Source organism: Giraffa tippelskirchi, chromosome 7 (assembly GCF_054371585.1).
Source record: "Giraffa tippelskirchi isolate mGirTip1 chromosome 7, T2T-mGirTip1v1.2.pri, whole genome shotgun sequence".
NCBI classification, from domain to species: domain Eukaryota; kingdom Metazoa; phylum Chordata; class Mammalia; order Artiodactyla; family Giraffidae; genus Giraffa; species Giraffa tippelskirchi.
The window spans coordinates 20,862,901-20,889,897 of record NC_137281.1 but is presented as its reverse complement, the minus strand read 5'-3'; the positions used below and the strand labels follow the sequence as shown (position 1 = coordinate 20,889,897).

Below are 26,997 nucleotides of genomic sequence, written 5' to 3'. Positions count from 1 at the left end.
ACAGAGGAACAGACATGAGGAATGGGGAAGAAGGTGGAAGAGGGCAGAACTCAGGCTGTGTGGAGGAAACAGTGAGAGTTCCTGGGGTCTCCACCTAGACTCAGCTGGCTTGGTGCTGGAGAAGGAAGAAGCGTTTTTTTTCTCCCAATCTTTTAGAAAAAAGAGTCTGCAACAGGAAGTGAATTTGATCATTGGTTCATTTATTTAGCACATATCAAATTATTCCAGAGAGCTGGGAGATGGTTACCAACAAAGCCGTCGAGATTCCAGCCCTTGTGGAACTTATCTTCTATGGGGGACACTGACAATAAAAAAAAGGCAAATGAAAGTTCAGTTCATGATAAATGATGTGAAGATGATGAAGTGGCAAAGGCCTAGAGAATAATGTAGAAAGGTGGGGATCACATATCCTTAAGTTAGGGAGGCCTCTCTGAGGAGGTAACACTGGGAGGAGCCATGCAGAGATTAGGGGGTGCATGTTCCAAGAGAGGGGACAGGGAAGATACACGCCCTGGGGCAGTAAAGGAACAGACATCTGGGGCTCTTAGCTCTCAGGTCCGTGCACACTGTGTGTGTAACCAGCACTTCTGCAGGCTTTCCTGGACATTGAAATTTCATTGAATTTCTCTATGGCTGTGTGTGGTCAACAGAGTTGGGCCTGGGGTTCTCTTCCCCATTTTTGCAGGAGGGTGAACTGAAGGTCCAAGAGAAAACAATAACTTGCCCAGTTATTTGTGGCAGTGAAAGGCATGGTAGGTGCCTACGCCTCCAGACTCCCAATCCTGGGCTTCTTCTGCTTTCCTGAAAACCTCTAACTGCTCCCAGGACTCAGGTGCTTCCTGTAAGCCTGGCCCGCCATATTGGAGGATTTCTGGATCTTGGGGATGCACCATGACTGATTCTTTGCCCACTAATCCAGTCTTGCAAATGACACTTCAAACTAAGAGAGTCTGTCACGTGACTTTGGGAACATGACGCCATGAGAAATAAAGACAGCCATCCCTCCAAGTCCTCCAAGATGAGGGTCACTCATCTCCACAGACCAAGACTGCCCCTGCCAGGGTCCATTCTTTGGATGACAGTCTACAGTTTTCCTCTTAGAGATCCTGTGAGTAGAGAGCTGAAGCTAGTCAGGACTCTTAATGGCCACACCCAACAAGTCACCTGGAAAACATGAACCAAAGCCTTGGAAATCTGAGTCAAGTTTCTTTGGAGAAAGACAGGTGACTTTCCATTAAGGATTATTTCTCACTCCAGCCTTTGGCTGTGAAGCGTCACCCCGTGCTGACCTTGGCTGGTACCAGGCTCAGCTCTCCTTGATGCCTTCCAACAGTGGCTGTGATGGTAGATGCTGCTACCCTGAGGGGCAGGGGCACCTGTTGCCAAGACTGGCTGCTCCGTTCTCATTTCAGGATCTGGTTCTCATCCGGCAAACTGCTTTCAAATGAATACCTATTTCTAGATAATTTTTTTCAGTGTTTCTTCTCCCAGCTGGTTGCTATATTATTTGCATCTCATGCCATTCTCACCTCTGTGGGAGACAAGAGGTAGCCCACCTTTTGTATTAGCTGTGACACTATCTGCTTCCCAACATCAAAAGGTGAAATTAGAAACTATAGCAACCTTAAATACCCTATGAGCTCTCAAAGTTCAGTGGTTAAGTGGACCCTCCCCCAGCAATATTCGTGATATTCTACACACATAGGGGAAGATTCACAGTGGGGACAGAGGACTGGGATAAGCATGGACTAAAGTTGGGGGAGGAGAGCCTTTGAGAAGAGGTGCAAGGCCTCTAGGGGCTGTTCTTAAAAGAAGGGCTCAGGAGTACACTGTTTCCTTGGGGAGGTTGGCTTGTAGGTGCCCCCAGAAAGTGTGTGACTAGTGTAGACAGGTCGTCTTAATAGCAGGGACCTGCTCCTTTCACTGCTGCTAGCAAGGGCCAGGCACAGACAGAGCAGCCTCCTTGCATAACACAGGGGAGTTAAGGTTGGATAGGTGTGGATGCCAGGCCTTTCTGGATTCTAGTAGTTCCGGAGCTCTTCTTACAGGGTTGCTTACGTGGATGCAAGTGACTCAGATTGAAGCCGCTCTGGTGCCATGTTGGAAAGAATGACAGGCCAGGCCCTAGTTGGTTAACAAAACTGAATGTAGGCACTTTACAAGAATTGAGTGTATGTAAGTGTGCATGTGTGTGTACACATATGTGTGTGTAATACATTTTTGATCAATGAACGTCCCCCTCCTGGTCTCTGCTGAATCCTGTTGGAGTTATTCATAAGAGGGAAACAGTCATAGCATGGTTTGAATTTAGTCAAATGCAGCCCTTCATGGAAAAGTGAGAGCTGGGAGGCCAAGGGCTGAGGTTCGTCACCTGGGCTTGGTATTGTATGGACACGTCTACATTGGCACCGGTTGACACTGGCTTCCTCCACTTGGAGTCCCTACCCCTCATCCCCTGAAGTCTGAGCAGGGGGTTCCTGAGTTTGCAGGATACAAAGTCAGGAGGTACTATGCGGCAGTCACTAATTCTCTCATTCTTTCATTCACTATTTCATTCACCGGTATTTATGGACCATCTCTTATATGCCAGTTATTCCTCCAAGCATCCTGGCACAAGAATGAACAAAGTGGCCATAGTCCCCACAAACATGTTTCTCCCCTGCGCTGGCCCACCAAGCGCTTACCTCCTCTAAGAGCCCCTCTCAAATGATGAGACTTGCTAGTGTGGCACCTCACCTTCACTCCTCCAGGGACAGCTCAGCCAGCGGAGGCTGCAATCCCATCTAGAGCCTTGCTCTGTCTGTACCCTCAGATGACTCTGTGGGCCCAGGTACCTGGCATCGACTTCAGTGAGAGAAATGAGATCACAAAACCAGTGACACCTTCCTATGTTTGTTCATTCAACAAATATTTCCTGGTCTCTGTGCCAGCTCATTTTCCAGGCACTGCAGACCCAGCAGTCAAGAAAATCTCCTACAGGGAGGTCCTTGGGGTATGGTGGGGCCCAGCCTGTCAAGGGAGTAACTCCTTGGTGGGGGGCGATAAGACTTTAGAGAAAAATAAGGTAAAGAAGGAATTTGGGGCATGGCTGGGTAGAGTTGCTACTTTATGTTGGGGGGATAGAGATGAAGCCTGAGAGATGACATTTGATCAAAGACATGAAGGAGGCTGGCGCATGTATAGGAGGGTCTGGGGAGCATACTGTGGACAACGAGGCACCAGGACCGATGTCACGAGCCGCTTGTATACAGCTGAGAAGAGAACTGGTAGGAGAGGGTCAGGGAAGGGCCACAGGGACAGTCCAGAGCCTGCTGGGCCATTCTGAGGACTCCAGCCATGGGGGTTCTGCAGGGCCTGGGCACAGACGGGCTCTGAGCTTAAGAAATGCTCTGCTGTCACCATCTTAAAATTCTTAATAATGTTTGAACCAGGACCCCGCGTTTTCATTTTGTGGTGGGCTCCACAAATTATGGGGTGGTCTGACCCCAGCTTTACATATGCCAGGTGTGAGCAGCTGGTGCTGAGGAGGGGCCCGTGGCGGGGGCTGAGCAGAGGGGGCCATGCAGGGAGGTGGTGAGTGACCATGGCTCAGCAGATGCGAGTTTTAATGGTGACGTGAACCCTGAGGACCCGTGTGCGGTGTCCCCGTCCTCTTCTAGGGCCTCCCCTCTGCCTGCTCTCAGTTCCTCAGTCCTGGATCTGACCTGGGCCCTCCCTCTGCCCACCCCCATGCCCCAGCCCCCACATTCCCAGAGTGCCAGGTTCACTGTTGAACTTCCCTTTCCTTCTCGTATCCTCTTTATACACCTCCCTCTTCCTTACCTCCTGGGGACACAGGAAGCTGTCTGGTAGACACAAGTGGTCTTACTCGTGTCTCAGAAGGAAGTGTCTGCACTGCACTTTCATGCCTGGTACTCTGGGTTAGATAGCCAGGCTCTGGTCGCAGGAGTGGGAACCCGCTGCCCCTCACCATCCACTCTCTCCTCCCTGCTTCCTCCTGTGCCCCACAGGGTACATTTCCGGGTCTGGCTGCCCTGTGAGTCCTGAGGGGTTTGCTTCTTGCAAAGCTCCTGCATGTGCACGCAGCTCAGACCTGTTTCTCACTCTGGGCAGTGCCCTGAGCAGCTCAGCCTTCCTTCCAGGCGAGCAGTCAGTGAGAGCAGCTGGCCCTTTCTGGAGAAGCGTGGTTCTTGAGAAATGCGCACCCAGGCCTGCTCCTGCCAGCCTCAGTTTCTCCCATCACATGCTCTTCAGAGCTGCGTTTTAAATATACCTCTCACTGGTTTTATTTCCTTGGGATCTGAAGTCTATTTATTTCGTATACTTTGTAGAGCGTATGTTGAAAAATAGTCTTCTGATTTAAATCAGAAGTGAAAAAAATCAAGTCTTCAACTTTTACTTATTTTTTTTCCCCCTTCCATTTCAATACACCGTCTCTTCAACACCAAAATATCACACATACAAAGGCTTAAAAAAATCGGATGGGGGTGGAGTGGTGGTTGTAGCGTAAATTTGCTTTCTGGCCGAGGCCTTGTATGCCAAGTTTTAGTCTGAATTACATATTTACAGCTGAGTTATAAACCCCTGAAAAACAGGATTTATCATGGAAATAGTGACACCACCTCACCCAGTGTGGTGTTCTTGGGGACCATGGTAATATACTGTGCAGAGAAATCAGTTCATTAGTTAGTTATAAACAAAGGACAGAGATAGTAAATTAGAGTAGGTATTTCAGCCGTTTTCTATGTATTTATGACACGAAAATATGCAGCTGCATTTTATTCCTTGAGATAGTATTTAAGTATTTTAGATTTAAAGCGCATTTTTAGATATGGCCATGGTGCATTTTTAGCCATGGTCGTTCTTGTTCCTCTGTAGTTTTATTCGTGGTATTTTCTTCCTTCTCTGTTGCTCATTAGAAAAATGTTAAAAATCCATTTTCGTCTGATTAATAATAAAGCTGATCACATGTAACCTAATTTTCATTCCGTGCTGCCCCTGTCTGTGGAGTCATATACAAAGTGACCTTTGAATCGCCAGTGGACTCATAAAGTACAATAAGCACCATTGTCCTGTCAAAAATTGAAGATGTTTTACATCATTACAAAATTTAATGTTCCATCTTTTCAAATGCACTACTTTTCAAAGGCCACATTCCAATTGAAGCTCATTAAAATCAGACTCAAGTTTCCTGTGGTGGGGATGAAGAGAGTTTCGCAGGCAATGGGAGGAAAATGAATCACTCTTTTAAAACAGATATGGTTACATATTAGTTTTGAAAGGTACGGGGACGGCAGAGCCTCCGCTGCCGGCAACAGTGCAGCTTTTGTGCTGATAGATCCAGTAACCGCCTCCCAGTCGCTTTGCCTTCACCCACACTGTATCCTATTTACTTAGGAATAAATCAGCTTTCTAAATAAAATTGTTGTTTTAAAGTTCCGAGGTGGAATGTGAAGGGGTTTTGGGCCCTACAATTTCAGATTTTTAAAGAATGTTCATCTGACTCAGGGATCTGAAAGTTTGGAAACTGAGTCACTGGAGGAAGTTTCATGTGGGGGAGGGGGAGTCAGCCAGCAAAACGCGTGATGCTTCCTGAGATGGAGAGGCTTGGTGGATTTAAGACTCAGTTCTTTCACTTATCAGGGAGTTGGGAGTTCTGAGCCTGGCTTGCAAAGAAAATATGTTCAGGTCTTCTTCTCAAATTCTCCCTCGATTTTAATTCTGGGCTTCTTGCCTGTTTCTTGGCCACATCAGAGTGCTGAGGACATAGCCTGGCCTCATCTTGCTTTTTTTTCTGGCAGATTCCACTGCTCTGAAGGTGTTGGATTGCGTGACATAAGGCAAGCTCCCTTCTCCCATGGGGCTCTGATAATGCAGTCAAGTTGTTCAAAAGCCCTGGTTTTACAGAACATGAATGCATATCTCTTGAGCTGTCCTCTTCCAGAATCATTTCTGTTGGACAGTTGTCCACGTCAAACTCTGGGAGATAGTGATGGGCAGAGAAGCCTGGTGTGCTGCAGTTCATGGTGTCACAGAGTCGGACACGACTTAGCGACTGAACAACAACAGTGCACTAATGATATGTTGAGGCTGACATGGCTCACGTCACCAGATTATTCCTAAACGGGGGCTGAGGCTTTAGTTCCTCATTGATCAGGGTTTGGCACTTAGTTGAATGAGGATCGTCCAGGTTCTAGACAGACTCTTTTGTACCGTAGTGCCCTATTTACAAGGACAAACATTAGCATCAACTGGAATTGAGTTGGTGTCCCACTTTTGCCACTTGTAGCTGTGTGACCTCAGATAGGTTGCTCTGCTTTGCTAAACTTCAAATTTCTCATGGGGATAATACAACATAACTGTGACTCTATCATATCATGCTTGGAAAGGATGCATCTGAGACTGAGTTATTGATCATTAGGTATAAGCTACTGGCTATGAAGGTGGCAGTATTAGTTGCTCTTTTAATTATATCTAGAAAATGACTAGCTAAGGTCAATCCTTGGAATGTAAGAGAGCACAGAGAGCCAAAACAAGGAGAGGCAAAGTGTTTTTTCCCTGATCATATGACTAAAACTGTTTTTTCTCACTACAGTTGTAGCAGTTAGCTACTGCTGGGTAACAAACCACCCAAATACTTAGCAGTTGAAAATGACAACCACACATATTTTCTACAAGTTTTGGGTCAACTATATGATTCTGCTGATTCAGGCTAGTCTCAATTGATCTTAACCAGACTTGCTCATGCCTCTATCTATATCTGGCTAAGAGGCCACCTGGGGACAGGCTAAGCTAGGGTGAGTTTGGCTGGGGTGATGGGTTCTGTCCCATGTGTCTCTCCTCCCCCAGCAGGCTGGCCTGGACTGGTTCTCATGTCAGAGGCAGGGTCCAAGACAGCAAACAGAAATGCAACAGGCACTTCTGCCTGACTATGCCTGCACTCACAGTCACTGTTGCCCACTGAATAAAGCATGCCACCTGGTCAAGCCCACAATCAGCTCGGAAGGAGGCCAAAAAAGAACATGAAGCAAGAAGGTATAAGCTTGCAGCCACTAGTGCAATCCATCAACCTCCTTCTGGCCCCAAATCCTCCACTTGGACCCATCAAGTGGTGTGAACAGGATGGAATCAAACATTTTAGAAGATAGCTTAAATCCTCCAATCTCAGGACACCACTAACAGTGAGATGATCTATTTTATTTTCTAGTGTGTTCTGAGGTCCTAGCTGAAATAGCCTGCTTTATCACCACTGGACACTTCCTTACCATGAAGGAAATCTGCCTTATTCTTTCTGCTGGTAGATTCTCTTTTTGAGAACACAGAACACATCTTGGAAAGATTTTCCGGCTTCTTGACTTTCACAGGCACATGGCTGGAATGGGGTAGATGTGCTGCTGAGTGTGACAGCTCCGTCCTCCCCGCTGCCTCCCACACCCCTCACTGGCCTCCTCCCTTTCCCTCTATCTTTTCCTGATGTCTTGCCCCCGGGAAGACCCATGCTTGCCCAGTGGTTCTGGGATGGAAGACACGTTCTATATTCCCTGGTGGCTGACATTCCCACAGGCCACTCCATCCTCTCCCTTCTGCACCCACATCTGAGCTCTGATTCTACTTATACTGTTGGGGTTTGAATTGCTGTAAAAGGGCCAGCTCTTAGGCAAGTTGGAGTCTCTGAAGTGAGTCCCTAGAATGTTCATCTTACCACTGACGGCAAGAAGGCAATGTCTCTCAGGGAACCAGGGTCCAGAGTCTGACCCTGTAAGTGTGGGCATGCTGAAGGCAGTGGGATCAGATGCCTGAGAAGCAGTCCTGAGTGTGGCCCACCTGTGTGTGCATGAGCAGGGCTACACGTGTGCACCTATGGCGTATGGGGAAGAGCTGGAAATCAGACCCCCATCTACTTCTCCAAAGAATGGCTAGGGTGGGGCCCAGGACCCTGACAAGCTGTCCATCAGCCAAAAGATGCTCTGGTTGATGAGTAGCCATCACAGAGTCCTCTGTGCTCTGGGTCCCAGGACCTGTGGGAGCCCTGAAACATTGGGGCTCAGGAAATCCCAGCTTATCCCCAGGCTTCAGGTGAGCCCTTGAGGATTCCTGCACTTTCCTTCCTCCCCAGGGACTCTTTCTCACCTGAGCATCCTTGGTGTTCAGGTACTCCTAGCCCTTTCAGGAGCTCTTTGCAAGCCCTCCCTGCTGTGTGACTCCACAGAGGCCATCCTCGGAGCCCTGGGCCATGGGTGTCTGCTGACCATACAGGGCAGAGATTGCGTCTTAAGGAAGTGGGTGGCTGTGGTTGCAGGTGGGCTCCGCATTTTCCAAGACCTGTGTGAGTCCATCAGTCCTCATTTCATCTAGAAATGTTTTCCCACAAAGAATTAGCTTCTGGAATTATGAGCATTGACAGTTTGCTTTAGAACTTCCAAAATCTGAGATTCTATCTGGAGCAGATCTTATAAAAACCACTATACAGGTGAAACTCAGTTCAGTTCAATCGCTCAGTCATGTCCGACTCTTTGTGATCCCTTGGACTGCAGCATGCCAGGCCTCCCTGTCCATCACCAACTCCTGGAGTTTACTCAAATTCATGTCCATTGAGTCAGTGATGCCATCCAACCATCTCATCCTCTGTAATCTCCTTCTCCTCCTTCCTTCAATCTTTCCCAGCATCAGGGTCTTTTCCAATGAGTCAATTCTTCACATCAGGTGGCCAAAGTATTGGAGTTTCAGCTTTAGCATCAGTCCTTCCAATGAATATTCAGGACTGATTTCCTTTAGGATGGACTGGTTGGATCTCCTTGCAGTCCAAGGGATTCTCAAGAGTCTTCTCCAACACCACAGTTCAAAAGCATCAATTCTTCTGCACTCAGCTTTCTTTATAATCCAACTCTCACATCCATACATGACTACTGGAAAAACCATAGCTCTGACTAGACAGACCTTTGTTGGCAAAGTAATGTCTCCGCTTTTTAATATGCTGTCTAGGTTGGTCATAACTTTTCTTCCAAGGAGTAAGTGTCTTTTAATTTCATGGCTGCAGTCACCATCTGTGGTGATTTTGGAGCCCCCCAAAATAAAGCCTGTCACTGTTTCCACTGTTTCATCTATTTGCCATGAAGTGATGGGACCAGATGCCATGATCTTAGTTTTCTAAATGTTGAGTTTTAAGCCAACTTTTTTTCACTCTCCTTTTTCACTTTCATCAAGAAGCTCTTTAGTTCTTCTTCACTTTCTGCCATAAGGGTGGTGTCATCCGCATATCTGAGGTTATTGATATTTCTCCTGGCAATCTTGATTCCAGCTTGTGCTTCATCCAGCCCAGCATTTCTCATGATCCACTCTGCATATAAGTTAAATAAGCAGGGAGGGTGACAATATACAGCCTTGATGTACTCCTTTCCCGATTTGGAACCAGTCTGTTGTTCCATGTTCAGTTCTAACTGTTGTATCTTGAACTGCATACAGATTTCTCAGGAGGCAGGTTAGGTGGTCTGGTATTCCCATCTCTTGAAGAATTTTCCAGAGTTTGTTGTGATCCACACAATCAAAGACGTTGGCATAGTCAATAAAGCAGTAGTAGATGTTTTTCTGGAACTCTCTTGCTTTTTCGATGATCCAACAGAGGTTGGCAATTTGATCTCTGGTTCCTCTGCCTTTTGTAATCCAGCTTGAACATCTGGAAGTTCACAGTTCACGTACTGTTGAAGCTTGGCTTGGAGAATTTTGAGCTTTACTCTTCAGATGAGACTAGTTCTTTAGGAAAAGAAATAGTAACCAGCTAGTAAGTTCAACTAACTTCCTCTGCCTCTAAACTTATAATCAAAAGTTACAGTTGTTGGTCATGGTTGAAGACTTGCTTTGAAGACCAGAGGCAGCCCTTGCAGGGGACAGAGACAGGCTGAGACCAGCTGACAGGGCTGTGTGCTTCCTCTGGCGTATTTTCTGGGCCTCTTGAGATTGGAAATAGGGTGGCAAAATAATGAAGTTACATCTAAAAGACAGGTACCAGAGAACCCAAAGTAAGTGGATGTCCCCAGGGTTCAAATAGACTTCTTAGAGGGGGAGAGGTTGGGGAAGAGGCTGAGCACCCCAGCAGGGTTTCACCAGCTTCCAGGCAGTTTCCAGCCCTGTCCATGAAAACAGACTCAGTATCAGCTCCAGAAACTTTGGCTCAGAGCTGGAAAAACCTGAGGGCTGGGAAAACAATGCAATCTGACAGCTCAGGAAAACTGAGGCAGTGAAGCACGATGGACAGAGCACCCACCAAGCAAAAAGGATGGAACCTAAGCTCTTTAGAGCATCTACAAGGGAGTGTGTTGTGGGGGAGATTTTGCTGCTAAAATAGCGGAAAACAATTTGTTTACACTCTGGGACTTCCAAAATTACAGTGTCTGATGATCTGAGTTCTCTTACTAATTCTTTGATTGACCTTGAGTAAGTCTCAAACCCTCTTTAGGCCTCAGGTACCCTGTCTGTACCAGGAGGGGTAGATCACCGAGAGCCCCATAATACCACTAGTCATGGGCCTGTTGGAAGGAAACCTTTGCCGCAGAGTGGCTTTTCTAAGACCAGTGGGGGAGTGACAAGAGTGGGGTCTCCAGCAAGCCAGGGCCACGCTGGTGATGTTACAGGGAGAAAGAGGCTTGGCACCATAGGCCCTTCTCTCAGCTAGTGAGCTGATGCCACCAGGGACCCCAGCAGTGGTCCTTCTGCCTGGTCGCAGGGCCTGGAGTGATGCCTTGGAGATGCATGCATGCATGCTAAGTTGCTTCAGTCATGTCTCTTTGTGACTCTGTGGACTGTAGCCCACCAGACTCTGTCCTGTCCGTGGGATTCTCTGGGCAAGAATACTGGAGTGGGTTGCCATGCCCTCCTCCAGGAGATCATCCCAACCCAGGGACTGAACCTATGTCTCTTATGTCACCTGCATTGGCACGCAGGTTCTTTACCACTAGTGTCACCTGGGAAGCCTGCCTTTGAGATAAGGAGAGGTCACTGTCAGGCCAGAGTGGTAGGCAGGTGCCACACCTTACTTTGCATCCACAAAGGGCTTCTTAAAGGAAGGGGTATGGTGTTGGGTGTGTGTGAGGTATCCTGCATGCAACTCAGCCCAGATGCTCAAGGGCATGTGTGCTTAAAGCTTGCTCAGTGCAAGCAGATGTTTCCTTCCAAAATCAGGGCTCTGGCCAGGGTGGCCCTGAGTCTGGGCTCCTGCATGCAGCATCTTGCTGCCAGTGCTTCCAGCAGGTGGAGGGCCCCTCTCCTCTGCTCCTTGTGGGATTCAGGCAGATAACGCCTCTTAGCTTCTGTGTTATTTACACTCTTAATTCTCCCAGCACCAAGAGGAGAAGAGATCAGTGGTAAGAAAGCTGTTGGTGAAGCTGCAGTGTGTTTAGTCTGGGTGTCATAGGAAACGTGGCTTCCCCTGTGGCCCTGCCATGTGATTTCCTCCCCTGAAGGGTAGCAGCACTCTGGATTAAGTACCAGTGTGTGAATATCTCTACACTTGGATATTTATCTCTACAAAGCACAGTTCAGACATCATGAGGACAGCAATCAATGTATCCCTAGTTCCTAGCACAGTGTCTGGCACAGGGTGCTACGCTATGCTATGCTAAGTTGCTTCAGTCGTGTCTGACTCTGTGCGACCCCATAGACGGCAGCTCACCAGGCTCCGCCGTCCCTAGGATTCTCCAGGCAAGAATACTGGAGTGGGTTGCCATTTCTTTCTCCAGTGCATGAAAGGGAAAAGTGAAAGTGAAGTCACTCCGTCGTGTCCGACTCTTAGCGACCCCATGGACTGTAGCCTACCAGGCTCCTCCGTCCATGGGATTTTCCAGGCAAGAGTACTGGAATGGGGTGCCATTGGCACAGGGTAGGCCCTCAAAAATTGTTGTCGAATAATGAATGAAGGAATGTATGGATGGGTGGATGGACAAAACAACACATGAATGAATAGACAACTCTTCAGGCTTGACAACCTTGGCTATTAATGGGGACTTCAGAAGAGTGATTGTGGCTCCTGCGGTCCGAAAGCATTAATAGATCTTTGGGAATATTACTGGAAATTCGGGAAGCAGCCTTTCCACTCACTACAAGTGCCACTGACTCAGGGTGGGTGTTGTTTCTTGGCATCATCAGCCTTTTGTGTGTCTAGAATCAACAGTCAGCCCAAGCTAATCTCAAGCCTTCTGTTACGAGCAGCCCAGTCTCATCTCTGCCACCATGCACATCATTTACATCTTCACCTCTGCATTCTCCTGTCTCCCCTGAGACACAGCCCACTTGGACTGCCCTCCTGTCTTCACCACTTACCCAACATCTAAGGCCAGTATCACATCTCACATCCTCCAGCAGCCCGTCCTATCGACCTCAGGTGACACACGTCTTCTCCCACTTGATGACCATAGAACATTCTCTCCTTGTCTGTACCACATAGCTTGACACTTGAAACTCAACTTCAGCCTTTGTCACACTGTAGCACTAAGTGCTACAGCTAATTTCTTCACTTATTCAAGAAATAGGCATTGAGTTCCTACTCTGTGCCTGGCATGGTTCCTGAGCTATACAGTCGACAAGATCACTCCCAGGCTCCCCCAGCCCCCCAAATCCATCCTGATGCTTACACATAGTCAGTTTGCATCCCAGCTCTACCACTTAGTAGCAACGTGTCTTTAGGCAAGTTCCAAGACAGTTTAAAGGCTGAGTTTTATCAGCCATGACAGGGAGCTGAGAGGGCGAATTCGTGGAACTGGAGCCGGCTGGCACGAGAGCACCTTTGCAAACCAGCCCAGAAAGCCACACAGTTCCTGCCTTCCTTTCTTTCTCCTTCTGGCACTTGGTGTCAATTCCAATATTGAGTATCATTTTTAAATGGCTTTCCCAGCTAGCCAACTTCTTAAGGATGATCATAAACGGGTAAATTATTTGCAATCACTTCTTGAGGCAACTGCACCTTCTGGAAATTAATTACATTTTTAACATAGTTAGCCTGCTTTTGGCCTACCTGGAAAATATTGTGTGGATTGAGAGTACCATGAGTATTTAAAATGTAGTATTGTAGTCGGAAAAACATTTGTCAACATTATATAATAATCTACGATCAAAACACTAAAACTTGTCAACTCTTGGAGTCAGTTGCATTCTCACTCTACAACTGAAACTCATTTAGAATGAGAGTCCAGAGGATGAGATTCAATTAAAATTAATTTAAAGTATGGAAAAAAAATGATTCACAATGATATAAATCAGCACATTGTTATTGGCCATTTTATCTTATCCTATAAGGGACTCTCTAAAAACAACCAAGAAAGATTACTGAGTGAAGGACAAATTGTGTGCAAATAACACGACTCTGTCCACACATATCTTGGGAAAAGATTTGAAAAGGGTTAAGATGCCCTTTTCCTTCTAGACCCTCATCCAGCCATTTCCACTACTGCTACTTGCCTGGACTGAGGCATAGCAGGAATCCAATTAAAAATCTTTCTTGTTTTTTTTTTTTCCTTCAATTTTTGAGTATGCATGCAATTTCACTGATAGCAGGATCTCAGCAGAGAAATTAACTTCAATAATCTATGGATTACAAGACATATCAAACCTTCAAAGCAACCCGATGTTAGATCTATTCTCAGAAGGGTTTAAATGACTTTAATAGTTAACAACAAATGATAGAATGCATTTTCCCAACTAAATCAAGATCAGTTGGCATTACTCTCCCATTCTCCAAGTCTCTTAATTATGGCAAGCACATTTTCCACCACTCATAGGGAATCCCTTGAGGTCCTTGCCCCCAAGTTTTGCCTGGCGTCTACTTCAGGGCATAGCAGGCATAGCAGGCCCAAGACTCTAGATAAGACAGTCCGGGCAGCCTTCCCCAACCTGTGGTCACTCACATCCTTTATTGTCAATTGAGCTATTATTGATCTTCAGCCTCACAGCCTGGAGAGTTCACTCCCTGAATGAGTTACCAGGTCATGTTTCAGATGGTGGCATCCTGGAAGGGAACCCCAGCTGCCAGGGGGACAGCTGTGGGTGTGGCGTCTGCAGGGTGGGGCTCCCTTTAGGTGAGAGAGGGGAGGAGCCTAGAGCCACAGGGGCTGCAAACCCTTTCTGACCTGCTTAGTCCCCATTCAGCTTGAAACCTGCAGCAGTGCTACCTCTACAGCTTACAGGGTCGAGTGAAGTTGCTTCAGTACATTAAAAAAGTACTTCTGTTTTGAGTTCCCTGAGTCATACAGCAAATTTCCATTGGCTATCTATTTTACATATGTTAGTGTACATGAGTTCATGATATTCTCTCCTTTCATCTCACCCTCTCCTTCCTCTCCGCTACCCTTGTCCATAAGTCTGTTCTCTTATGTCTGCGTCTCCATTGCTGCCCTGCAAATAGAATGGGAAAGGATGGGAGGGGGGAGAGAAACTCAAGAGGGAGGGGATATATGTACACCTATGGCTGATTCATGTTGATGTATGATAGGAATCAAACCAATATTGTAACGCAAGCATCAATTAATTAAAAATAAAGATTATATTTAAAAAGGTACTTATGTTTGCTGACTTACTGCACTTGATTGGTCCACGCATGGCGTTGCCACTTGTGGCACTCCGCTGCCTCCCATGAGAATCCCACTAGCTCTCGTAGGCCCCAGCTGCAAAGCGCATTCAATCTTCATCCGGTAGCAACACATGGCTTCCCAGGGAGCTCCCTCGGGCAGCAGCTGTGCCTTGAATCACAGATGCACCTGCCAGGCTGGAGGTCAAATTGAGGGCCTATCTTTACCAGCTCAGGAGGCCATCTGGGGCCGTTCTGGCGGACAGCACCCTTGCAGAAGAAACAGGGTAATCCAGAGCCTGACCCTGGTATCTCCGTAGCAGTGGCAGGCTGGGCCCAACCCTGAGCCCGTGACACTGATGTGGTCCTGCCTACATCAATAGAAGATGAGTGTCCTGGCCACAGTGGTCAGCAGTAGGACCGAGGTGGCACTGGTGTAGTCCCAGATGCCCCATTTGGAGAGAAGATTGACAAACTGGAGGTCAGGCAAAGGAGAGGAGCCACGTGCAAAGTATCCCATGTGGGCATATGCCACTCACTGAAGATTTGGTAATCGTCTCAGATGAACCACAGCCTACAGAAATGTCATGGGAGATGAATTCCCTTTTCAGTTTTCTCTGACCTTTCTGATTCAAACCAAGAAGAAAATATGGCTTTGGTGGTGCTCTGTCTTTAATGTCTCCCCAGCATTTGCTGATTACCGTTTTTAACCCAGAGACAGAAGGTCTTAGTTGCAGAGCCTTTTGGAGCAATTGATTCTAGCTGGAATTGAGTAATGTGCTCCTGTTTCCATTGTTTCATTAGTGCGACTTCCCTAACTACGTCAAGTAGTCCTGGGTTTCCATTTATGGTTCTGATAGAAAGCTCCCTTTTAGAATAAATGTAAAGCGTAAAAAGAGCTAGGTTTTTAAAGTAAGGAAATGCTAGTACAGGTGAGAGGAGAATATGGTGATAGTCCAGAGGCATCATGAAGGTAAGTGCAGTTTGGGTGCTGTGATGGGAGGTGCGGCTGTAGGAACAGGGCTTTTCAGGAAGCCTCTGAGGTGCTGGCTTGGTGATGGGGGTGGGGTTATCTTGGGATGTGCTAGAGTCCCCAGGAGATCTCAGAACAGATTCCAGTGGGATGGAGGATACCACATATAGTCCAGAATAGGAAGGGACTTCCTAGTGCCTAGCAGCTTCCCACCTGGGAGCGTGCTTCACTGCTGCCATGTGGAGGGCTGTGTGCGGTGACCGCACTGCCTGGAGGGAGGGCTCGACCCCACCCAGGATCCTGCTGAGCCCGGGGTTCTGTGCAGTGGACCTTTGTTTCTCTTGTAGAACATGAGGGGCAGTGATGCTGACTCCTCCCACGGGAGATGACAGATCATCACCTCCACTAAGCAGGTCGCTCAAGCAGTGAGACATTTCTAAGACTTCCCTGTGAACTGGAGGGGGTCTGACCACAACTCTTGTTTTGCTTTGACGATCATTGCTGTTGGGGGAACTAGTTCTGATATCAATGTATCTCCTTCGAGGGACTGTGCGCAGGTTGTGGATGTCTGATTGCTCAGTGCTAGTCCTTCTTTGGCTTGGTCTCAGGAGGGACAGGTAGGGGGTGGGGAAGTGAGACAAGGAGGGGGAGGTAATAAAAAAGGGTACATCTCCAGCCAGTGACTATGGGGGCTGACTGGAGTTCCACGCTCCGAGAAGGTGCCTCGGAGTTTTCCCAGTGGAGGAGCCAGGAAGCAGGGGCACCTACCCCCTGACTCTCCACTCCCCATTGGCTGGGGGTTTCTTCACGGGGAATGAAACCCCTGGCTCTTCCATCCAGTGCTGCATGTGGGTCGTGCATGTTTGCATGTCCTGGAAAAATGCTTTCTGACAGCAATTTCCGTGTGTCCCTCCCAGCAGCCTTTGGTGGCAGAGGTGTGCGTGGAGGGGGCCCTGGGTAGGGTGCTGTCAGCAGCTGCCACAAAGGATCTTCATTTAAGAGAGTGAAAAGTTGACTATTTTAGGGCCAGCCCTGTGGATCCCTCCAGGTGACCCACTTTTGCTGACTGGACGAGCTAACCTGCTCTTCTCCCCGCCTGCCTGGGTCAGTGCTGACTTGGGCCCCCGTGCCCTGTACTTTCCTCATGGGCCCTTTAATCTGACATCCTCAGTGGATGCTGGAGTGTTGTCCTCTCTTCCTGGTGACTCCTGGTCGGGGAGAGCCTGACAGTGTCCTCATAGTCAACTTCCTCTGAAGTTCCTCTGAAGTCTTCTTCCCAGGACTCTCGGTCCTTGGTGTTTTGGGACAGAGAATAGGCGACATGTAGATCTTTCTGTTGCTCCAATTGCCTTTCAGGATGGCCCTTTTGGCCTTGAAAACCTTGGCTCTGATTTGGTTTGGGGAAGGCAACACCTCCCACTTTTGCTTTTCCTTATGGTCTCCATGCAAAGGGTTCTACAGTGGATTTTAAACTTTTCCTGCCCCGTCCATGCTGTCAGCTTGCACCACAGTCTACAGTCCACTTGCAGAGCTGGTTATAGGCACCCCTCTTTCTACCAGATGTTGCGGGCCCAGGTAGAGTGGAAACACGGCCCAGGAGACGGGCCGAGGCGTCACTGTCCCAGCTCCCTCTAGAGCCCCTTTATTCTCTAGGGCCAGTTTCCCCAGCGGCAGAGTGAGTGATGTGGACTCGAGTGTCTCAGAGGACCCTTCCATGTCTAGTGTTTGTTTTCTGTAGTTCTTACTAAGCCAGCACTTACTAACAAAGCCTCTTTGACAGCCAGCGGTTTGAAGGAAGTCTAGCCATTGGAAAGAATAGACGAAAACTGTCCCAGGTAGCAGGGAGCTGGCAGGAGTAGGGCAAAGACCCAGGGCTTCTGGTGTGCCCTAAGCGCCCGCAGCCCTGTGCAGGCCCCAGCTGTGCACAGACGGAAGAGCCCAGCCCAGCTGGTCCTGCTTCCCAGACAGTGGGATCAGCGCTGACAGACAACTGATAATTCACGGCAGAAAAGCAAAGACAAGCGCCCCCGCCCATTTGGAGGCAGAGAGCTCAGACCAGAGGCAGATAAGGAATGGCCATTCCCCTTATCAAAGCAGCATTCTGGTTTGAGATGTCAGGGTGCAGGTATCTGGGGTGTCCTTACTGCTCATGCTCCACGGAATTGCCATGTCCTTCTCTTCCATGCACCCCTCTCAGCCACCCCGTTTCAACTGTCCCATACAGACCCTCCCATCCAAGTCACGGCTGGCTTTGAAGGGTCATTGGAGCAACTTGGGAAGGGATGATGATAGGCTGTTCTGGGCTTTCCATTACAAAGGGTAATTTTATTAAAAATATAAGAGAAACACATCCCTCGGAGAGGGCTACTGCCCTTCAAAATTTGTTTTCAAGGCTCACAAGGTGGCCTTGGAAAACTTTCCCAGCGTGGTTTGCAAAGCTTAGTACTTGCTGAGCAGGTAAGATGAGGTGCGTTTTCCTGCACTTTGGAAATCATTTGCATATTTATAAATTTAAGTATTTATTTTCATATTAAAATTAAAGCTCTATTGTCTTGCAACTAACCTGCCTTGTTCTGCCACTCCAAAACAAAACCTTCTCTGCTGTGATAACCTTTATTTATAGATGGCAATAAGCATATTTAGCAATATTATTATTCATGACCCTTGCACTAAATATCATAATCAGAATACAGATGTGCAGGGTAATTTCCATGCACAAGTCACTATGCATCAAATTCTTGCAAAGCAAAAATAGCACCCATTTTAGGATAAATTATCCAGTGGTGTTGCATCAAGGTGTCAAGGGGGGACAAAAGATCTCAAGGAGTAGAACTTGGAGAGACTGTTTAAGCCAATGGGTGCCCAACACCTGGGGAATGCAGTGGGATTTTCTCATGCCCGCTCTGGTAACTTGTTTGATTACCTCCTTTTCTTGGGCCCATTTTTAGGATGTGGAACAAAAGTGAGTCAGGCAAACAGATGTCTGGATACGAAATGTGTGGCTGAATCAAAGCCTCCCTCGACCCATTCCCCATCTCTTGGAATATCTTCTTTACTTTCGTCAGACTAAAGATGCAGATTATCGGATAAGCAGCACACTCAGGCTCAGCTCACTAATTGACTGAACAAGACGCGGTCACACTTTACACACCATTCCATAATGGATTTTCATGTTTGTGAATCCTAACTGGCTGTGGAAATGAAAAGCAAATGTCTCATAATCACAAATATCTTCTGAGTTGTTTTTTTTTTCTAAACCCAAAGATTAAATCAACTTTACCCCTCATTTGCCAGCAAGTTCATGGTTATAGAAGGATGATAAATGATTGGGTGATGGACACATCCGTTGTACTACTGTTTAGCAAATTCTTATAAGTGATTGCTAGATATAACACATTTCTCAGTTAGGTGTTACACGAATAATTGGTATATTAAAGAAAGTGTGAAATAAACAGGTATAAAGCTTGAAATGTGCTTATTATTTGCTGAGGTTTTTCACATTCATACCACTTAGAAGCCATCGTCAGGTTCAGCATCTTCTCCCATATATCTGGGGCAGAACCCTTCATTAAACCTGTTGTAAAAAGATCCTTTCGTGCAAACGTTATCAAGTATTTATAACTACAGCCTGGTGGACCAGAGAGAAGAGGCTGTGTGAAAACCATGTGGCATAAAACCACTCAGAATACCTGCATCTGTAAGTGTGAGGGTGGGAACAAGCGGTGGGTTGTCCAAATGGATCAGTAGAGCCTCCCAGCTCCATTCCCCTTTCTCAGTGCCTGCTGGGCTTCTGTTTCTTGGTGCCGGTCCGGTTCCAGGCCAATCCCAGCTTTACTGGGCTCTCCCTTGGAGTAGATGCCCCTTCCTTGAAAAGTCCAGGGCGGCTCCTGCTGGTCCGAGAGCAGCCAGGAAGAAGGGTCATGAGAACAACACCTGTGAGCCATGATGAAAAAGCTATCTGCCACCCCAGTATCCCACATGGGGGGGACCCAGGACAGCTCCCCCAAACTTCTCTACAGATGGCCCTGTGAGCTCTTGTCCCTGCAGCTGCAGACAGCCCAGCCCTGGCCAGCATCCCAAAGGTAGCATCTCTCACAAACGATTCCCGCTTTCTGAAATGGAGCATTTCCTAAAGAGGTAGGCAGGCAGACCAAACATGGGTGACTCTCTGGCAGAGCAAAACCCTTCTAGTTTTGGCGAGGCCAGCCTTGGCTCTGACCCCAGCTGGCAGGCTTGGAAGCAATGGCGTTTTGCTGTCCTTTGTCTTTCCCACTGCTCTTCCACCTTCACTTGAAACTCCAAGATTCTGTGAAAGGAGATTAGCTGTCAGTCAAGGGTTAGTCATTTACCCAGCTTGCAGTGACCTCCCAGACAGCCTTGAGCCTGAGATCTGGGTCTGCTGGCCTGGCAAGTCTTCACAGCATTTGGAGGGCATGAGATAGCTGGATAGAGTGAGCCTTTCAAAGTAGGGCCCTGGAGAGTCTAAGAAGAGGAAGAAGAGAGAAAACTCTAGACTTAAAGATATCAACTGCCCCATGGCCTCATTTCTCAGTCTCACCCTCTCAGTCTTACAAGCTGTGTCTATGTCAAATGCAGCATCTCCCATGGGGCCAGCGTGCACTAAAACTGTCCAACAGCAAAGCTCAATCGGTGATCCACAGACCTTTCTCTCAATTTCTCCGGACCGGTAAAGAATACGGAGGACTCCATATGGAGGCGAGCTCAGAGGACCGTTTGCCCCGACCTCATCTCTCCTCACAGCTGTGAGTGCCCAGCACACAAAAAGTCCTTTTGACCCACTCTCCCAGAATCTGTTGACACATTTCTGGCAGTCATGCTTCTTAATGCACCTATGGGTACCCAATGGGGTACCCATCTGCAGAAAGGCAGGTGTCAGGCCCCATGGCCCATCCCAGCCTGGTCTCCAAGGCTGCCTTCTGGGCCATGACCTGGGCAGACATCTGTGAGCCGAGCTGAGGGCGCTACCCCTTTCTTGTCTTCTCAGTGTTGGCCCAGCTCTCAGGTGGACACTGTGGCCTGCCTACTACCTTCCTCCTCAGCTCCCTCCATCACTGGTTGCTGCCTCTTTTGCATAACTGGTAACAAATTGCTTGATTCACTGAGTGACACTGACTATGACAGATTCAACAGCTCCCTGGACCAGACCCCCAGATGTCCAGTGAGGCCCCCTGGAGGGATGCTCAGGGGGTCCCTGGCTGAGCCCCTGCTCCCCTCCCTGTGGCCGCAAGCTGACTTGCCTGCTTCCTACCCCCCTATTTCTTCTTCCCCTTCTGTCTCTCTCAAGAGAGAAACTTGCATTTGATCTAGTGAAAACTAAAGCCAATACCTGAGTCAGCCTGGCCCGGAGGAGCATCTAGATGGACCTGGGTGTGAATTTGAGGGGTGGGGTTTGAAGCACCCCTGGACCACCTCCATTTTTCCCCTGGAAACCTCTCTCCCCTGGCACCCACACCAAGGAGCCTCATGTGTGTGCTCAGAGTTGCCCGTGGCAGGCGGGTTCCTCCAGGGCTGCATCTCTGTGTCACATGCTTCCAGCTTGGGTCCTGGGTACAGGTGGTACAGTGGACACAGCAGAGAAACAGTTCCCCAAGCGGTGCCAGGGAAGCACAGAGCCAAGCTGTGGTTCAGCCAGCCTGGTCTGAGGAGTTGGGCTTGGTCTGAATCGCAGGCATGACCTCCACTTCCTGACTGCGATCTGACTGCTGGCTTTCCCCACACACAGAAGAGGCACTGGGCACCACCTCGTGGTGGGCCATCTCTCAGGACCTGGTGATGATGGCAGGAACCCCGTTTTTGATGGACTGTATTTGTTCGTCCCTCCAATTGCCTTCTCCAAGGCAGGTTTTGTGGATGAAATCTCTCTCAGTTCAGTTCAGTCCCTTAGTAGTGTCTGACTCTTTGCGACCCCATGAACTACAGCACGCCAGGATTCCCTGTCCATCACCAACTCCTGGAGTTTGCTCAAACTCATGCCTATCGAGTCGGTGATGCCATCCAACCATCTCATCCTCTGTTGTCCCCTTCTCCTCCTGCCTTCAATCTTTCCCAGGATCAGGGTCTTTCCCAATGAGTCACTTCTTTGCATCAGGTGGCTAAAGTATTGGAGTTTCAGCTTTAGCATCAGTCCTTCCAATGAATATTCAGGACTGATTTCCTTCAGGATGGATTGGTTGGATCTCCTTGCAATCCAAGGGACTCTCAAGAGTCTTCTCCCACACCACAGTTCAAAAGCATCAATTCTTCAGCACTCAGCTTTCTTTATAGTCCAACACTCACATCGATAAATGACTACTGGAAAAAACATAACTTTGACTAGATGGACCTTTGTTGGCAAAGTAATGTCTCTGCTTTTTAATATACTGTCTAGGTTGGTCATAGCTTTTCTTCCAAGGAGCAAGCGCCTTTTAATTTCATGGCTTCAGTCATCATTTGCAGTGATTTTGGAGCCCCCCAAAATAAAGTCTCTCACCATTTCCACTGTTTGTCTACCTATCTGCCATGAAGTGATGGGACTGGATGCTCTGGCTCTTTCAAAATCCAACTCTGCAGGGTGGCCTTGACTTCTGTGGTTGTGCTGGGAATGGAGAGGTGCTTTCCCCAACTGGCTGCTGTCCTTTCCTGGTCACATCTCATGTTACGGGGCAAGAGGAGACCTGTATTCTTTGGGGTTTCAGTATTTTTTGAGACAAACATTGAGTGGGAAGGAAGAGAGAGAGAGGACAAAGGAAGCACAGGGGACCCTGAGAGAGGACCCCTGAGAAGACGGGGGTTTCCAAGGGTCACACTTTCAAGGAAGCCCCAGCAACCCCTCACTTTCAGGGTGCAGAGCCTCGAGGAAGATTCGTTCTTTACCACGGGCTAACTCCCACCAGGACCGGAGCAAAGACCGTCTATGGGACAAACTATTCTTTCTTCTTACAGTCCTAATGTGGCTGAGCTATTTTGGGCAACCATTTAAATAAAAGCCAATTTGACTAAAGAGCAAAATATATTCCATCGAATGACGGCAAAAGGGCAGAGCTTGGAAAGGGAAAGGAAAAAAAAAAAATAACAGAGAGAGGGAGAGGAGGGAAAAAAGAAAATGCAAGGCATTCATTTTTCCTTTGTACTTTTTAATAAAAGAAATTCTCTGACTGCTTAAAGTGACATATTAAAAGATGTATGTATCGTGGCTTTTAAAAACACAATTAGATAACACCTTGTCAAAGACTTGCATTCTTTGTTGACAGCCTTGAGCGCAGGCACAATCTCGGCACAGCCATTGGGGCAGGTGTCTCCCCTGACACGCTGGCAGCCGAGTCAGCCATTTTACAGAAATGTTACTGTTTACCACTTTAATCATCAATCCACATCTAGTCACAACAATAAGTCAGAAGGAGCAGTAAATTATACTTGTTCAGCCCTGATGAGTTTGAACTGTTTTGCTGAAATTAACTGAAGTAATTATCTATTTTTCTAAAGCTGCAAAAAGGAAAAAAAAAAAAAAATAGAGTAATGTTCCATGGGGGAAAGAGGGCTTCAAGTCGTCAGTCTTGTAATATTTAAGGAAACTTTTTTTTTTTTCGGTCTGATGACCACATAGGTTTGATGAGGCTGTGAGATGAGGCAGATTTCATGTGCTATATTCTCTCTCTTTTTTAAGCTTAAAAATAAATCTCCCTCAAAAGAAGACTCTCCCTTCCTGAACTGGTTTCTCCATCCACCTGATTTGGCCCTTTTGATGAGCTCATTACATTTTGGAGCTGTTTCCTCTTGTGATGCAAATCCACAAGAGCAGAAGATTTCTGCCTTTCTGTGATCTTACCTAAAAGGGGCGGGGGCGTTTGCATGGTGACTGGATCCCCTAAATTTCCTCGGCCAGCCAGTCTGGGCATTTAGTCTTGGGAGACTCCTGTCCCTGGACCAGTCACATGGGTGATGGAGCCCACCAGGGCGAGAGGGCAACCCCCACATCCCCCAACCCAAGGCATAGATGTCACATCTGGCTGACTTGTGGTGTGGTCTCCCTTGGTCCTGAGCTGCTGCTCTTTCCGAGGTCTCTTCTCCCTAAGTCTACCACCATGGGATGCGCAGCGCTTTTGTACACTCCTGTGGTGGGAACTGCACACACTTCGGAAACAGACAGAGCCAATAGCACCAACTTGGCAGGTTTATTTCAAGAGGTACGTGGATTTCTGTGAGATGATATAAGTGAAGGCGACAGTGCAGGCTTGGCCCCTGGGTGATGCTCAGTAGCTCTGAATTCGCCTTGTCTTCGGTTATGTGTGGGAAAGAAGCACGGGGCAGTGGCTAAGAGCACAGGTGCTGGGGTCAGACGCCTGCACCTGACACCCAGCTCCTCTGTGATGTGGGGTGAAGTCTGCTCGATGCTGCCTTAGTTTCTAAATCAGGGGTAGTAGTTACCCTTGTGAGTTGACTAAAAACCTCATATATAAAATACACAGTAGTGCTCAATAATTAACTATTACAATTAAAATCATAATTTACTTGTGCATGTAATATGCAGAACAGGTACAGATACATACTAGGCAGACACTATTGATTGAGCTCGTGAAATTCCCGCTAGTTTTCTGCAGTTCAGCTGTAAGATGACTCACCCTTAACAAGGAAGATGTGGGTGCCCAAGTATCCATCCTGAGAGAATCGCTACAGGGACCCCTGGGCTTATGCAAACCCCTCCATCCAGAGCCCTTAAAAGACTTTAAAAAACTCCTGTTAAATCCACACCAAATATATATCCTTGTCTAGATTATTCCAAAACCTAAGGACTCCACTTTCTTCTTAATTTTCTGGGTAATTAAGGCAAAATTAAAGCAAAGCAAATGGTTAGGTGTGGGGGAGGGAGAATGAAACATAATTATCCACTCTACCCAGCCAGACAACTCCAAGCCACAGAGAGACTGTTCACTCTACCATGTTCTGATCTGGGTAAACATGATGATTACCCAGGGGAACGTTATTTTCTTTGATTCATTGTGATAAACCAGCAAAATTCGAATCTGAAGTTCTAATTTAAAAATACTATATTTTCATATGTATACCTATGGCTGATTCACTTTGCTATATGGCAGAAATCAACATGATATTGTAAAGCAATTATCCTTCAATTAAAAATAAATAAATTTAAAAAATAAAAATATTATATTTTCTATTTAAACTTAGGGATAGCTGTGGTTTATCTTCTTCTTAGTTTACTAGTCAATTTTCTTGGAAAGAATTTCCTCCCTTCCTTTTTTTCTTTCCTTCCAACTTTGCTCATTCATTCTTTTATCTACTCAGTAAACTTTTGCCGATTTACCCTGGCCTGCAGACTATAACTTAGAGAATGGACCGATCCAACTCTTCACACTTGGGCCATTCGCAGGCCTTCACAGGACAAGTCAGAAACTGTAGATTCTTTGCTAATCGTATGAAAAATGAGAGCTACAAGTAAGGCATTGAGTTTGGACAACAATGGCAGGACAGACGAGGACCTGATGAGGTTCTGTAAGTTTCACAAAGCCTGTTTGTCTTCCTTTTCCCTGGCAACCTTGAGGCATTTTGCCCTATTCACGGGCTGTTTTGTGGACTAATGGGATTTTCATCTTTCGGTTTCCCTAAAAGCCGTTGGGTTCCCTCAGAAATTGAGTGACAAATCCCCACTATGGATTTGATTCTTGGCCTTGTGAGTGTCATGTTTATGATATAACAATTTTCACCAAGTGTCACTGGAGCAAGAGTGATTCTAGGGCTATATTCTACTCCCAAAAGCTCCGAACTCTTTATTGATCTTAATTTCCACACACTGCAAACCCAAACGTGTGATCTGAGGCGCTGTCTGAGGCCAGAGCTGAGGGGAAAAAGATCAGTGTCCCATCATTCCCTGAATGTATCTAGGATGGCTTTTGGGGGTTCAGGCATTCCTCATCCAGCCCCCATTTGTCTTACCCGCATACTGAACACACACAGGTGAAGCACCTGGAGGGAGGTAGAGGGGCCAGCACATGGCAGATCAGCAAGTGGAGCCCCCAGTGAAAACACAGCCTGACTAGCAGTCCCAGCAGTCGGAGATGCTGTGTGCCCTGAGTCCTGGAATCTTGGCTCTGCGCTCCGTTCCAAAGCCCCATTACTCCTCTGTAGCTAGTAACAGACTCAGAAGGCACTGACTTCTCTGAAAAGGCAGGCACCAGACATGTTGGCTTGAGGTTTTCCTGCCACGCTGAATGTGGACCTCTGAAGAACAGCTCTTTCATAAAGTGAAATGTTGCTTTGTTTGTTGTTTTTGTTGTTCATTGAGCAACTGCTTTCTAATTTTTTATTTATGGCATTTTCTTGAAGTTGGGTGCAGCTGGTATTTAGACCCTGTTTTCTGGGGAAAGTCTTCGGCTAAAGCCTGAGGGAACAGTTGAGCCAGGAGAGGGGTCATCCCCAGATTTTCCATGTACTTTGGGTGCGGACACTGGCACCCAAAATATAAACTTTGGGGACTGGAAGATACCAGAGAGCTCATTTAGCATTTGACATAGAGGGAAACTGAGGCCTGGGGAGACAAGGTGATCCACCTCTGATTGTATTCTCTACCCATTCCAGCAGGATTTTCTGAGTTTCTGTTGGGTACCAGGCATCATTCTAGTTGCTGGGAATCAGGCAGTGAATACACAAATCCATGGAGATTGCATTGGAGTTGCATTCTGGAAAGTCACATGCCCAGGGTGTGTGGACAGAAGATGGATAGTAATACAATAGAAGCCTCTTCCTCAGACTGTGGGACACAACTCCCGAATAAAGGACCAGGTCAAGGTAGTGGAACTACCCAAGGAGAACTCAAGCCCAGTTTCGGGGACTGAAGGAACCCCCGCCCCCAGTTGAATCCATATTGGAATATGGGCATCACTGTAATGAGAAATAAACCACACATGCCATCGGGCCCTCTGTTGGACCCATGGCTCTTGAAAGGAGTTCAGAAAACTTCTTGGCATCCACCCCTGAGAAACAGAGAGTAATGTGGCATGTTGTCTGAGTGAGAGTGGGCAGCCATGGATGTCGGTACCGGGGACCCAGGAGGCTGTGGTCAAGCTGCGTTGGTGGGAAAGGGTCTGGGCCAGGGGGTTTCTGCTGGAGGAACTTGTTCTTCAAGTTCTGCAGTTTGCCTGTGGGCTGATGAGAGGAGGTGGTGATACAGTAGAGCGGAGAGAGGATGGTAAGAAATTCCACTCTGGATAGAGGACAGTAAGAAATTCCACTCTAAAGCTTGCTAGCCAGGGGTGAGAATTTCCTTGGTCCAAAGAAGGAAAATGGAGGGTGTTGAAATATCGTGTCTGTTTGGTCATTGAGAAGTAGAGTCCATTCATCCTCAACTCACCATGGAGCAGTTGATTAAAGCTTCTTGCATGCAAAGTGCTTGGAAAACTTCAGTCCACCCACACTTTTATCTGCAGTGGTTACAGGATTGATGCAGGGTGGGGCCTGCGTG

The 26,997-nt window shown here is 47.4% G+C and overlaps 1 protein-coding gene and 1 long non-coding RNA gene across 2 annotated transcripts in view; one reads left to right on the top strand and one right to left on the bottom strand.

The window, feature by feature from the left end:
• ZNF536 (zinc finger protein 536) overlaps window positions 1-26,997 on the top strand; it is a 443,099-nt gene that overhangs the window by 317,424 nt on the left and 98,678 nt on the right. The window lies entirely within an intron of this gene.
• On the bottom strand, window positions 180-2,820 carry LOC145512263 (uncharacterized). Its single transcript, XR_014058438.1, has 4 exons — window positions 2,685-2,820; window positions 1,290-1,531; window positions 725-1,164; window positions 180-301 (listed from the first exon to the last, which is right to left on the bottom strand). It is a non-coding gene; the product is annotated as an uncharacterized LOC145512263 (long non-coding RNA).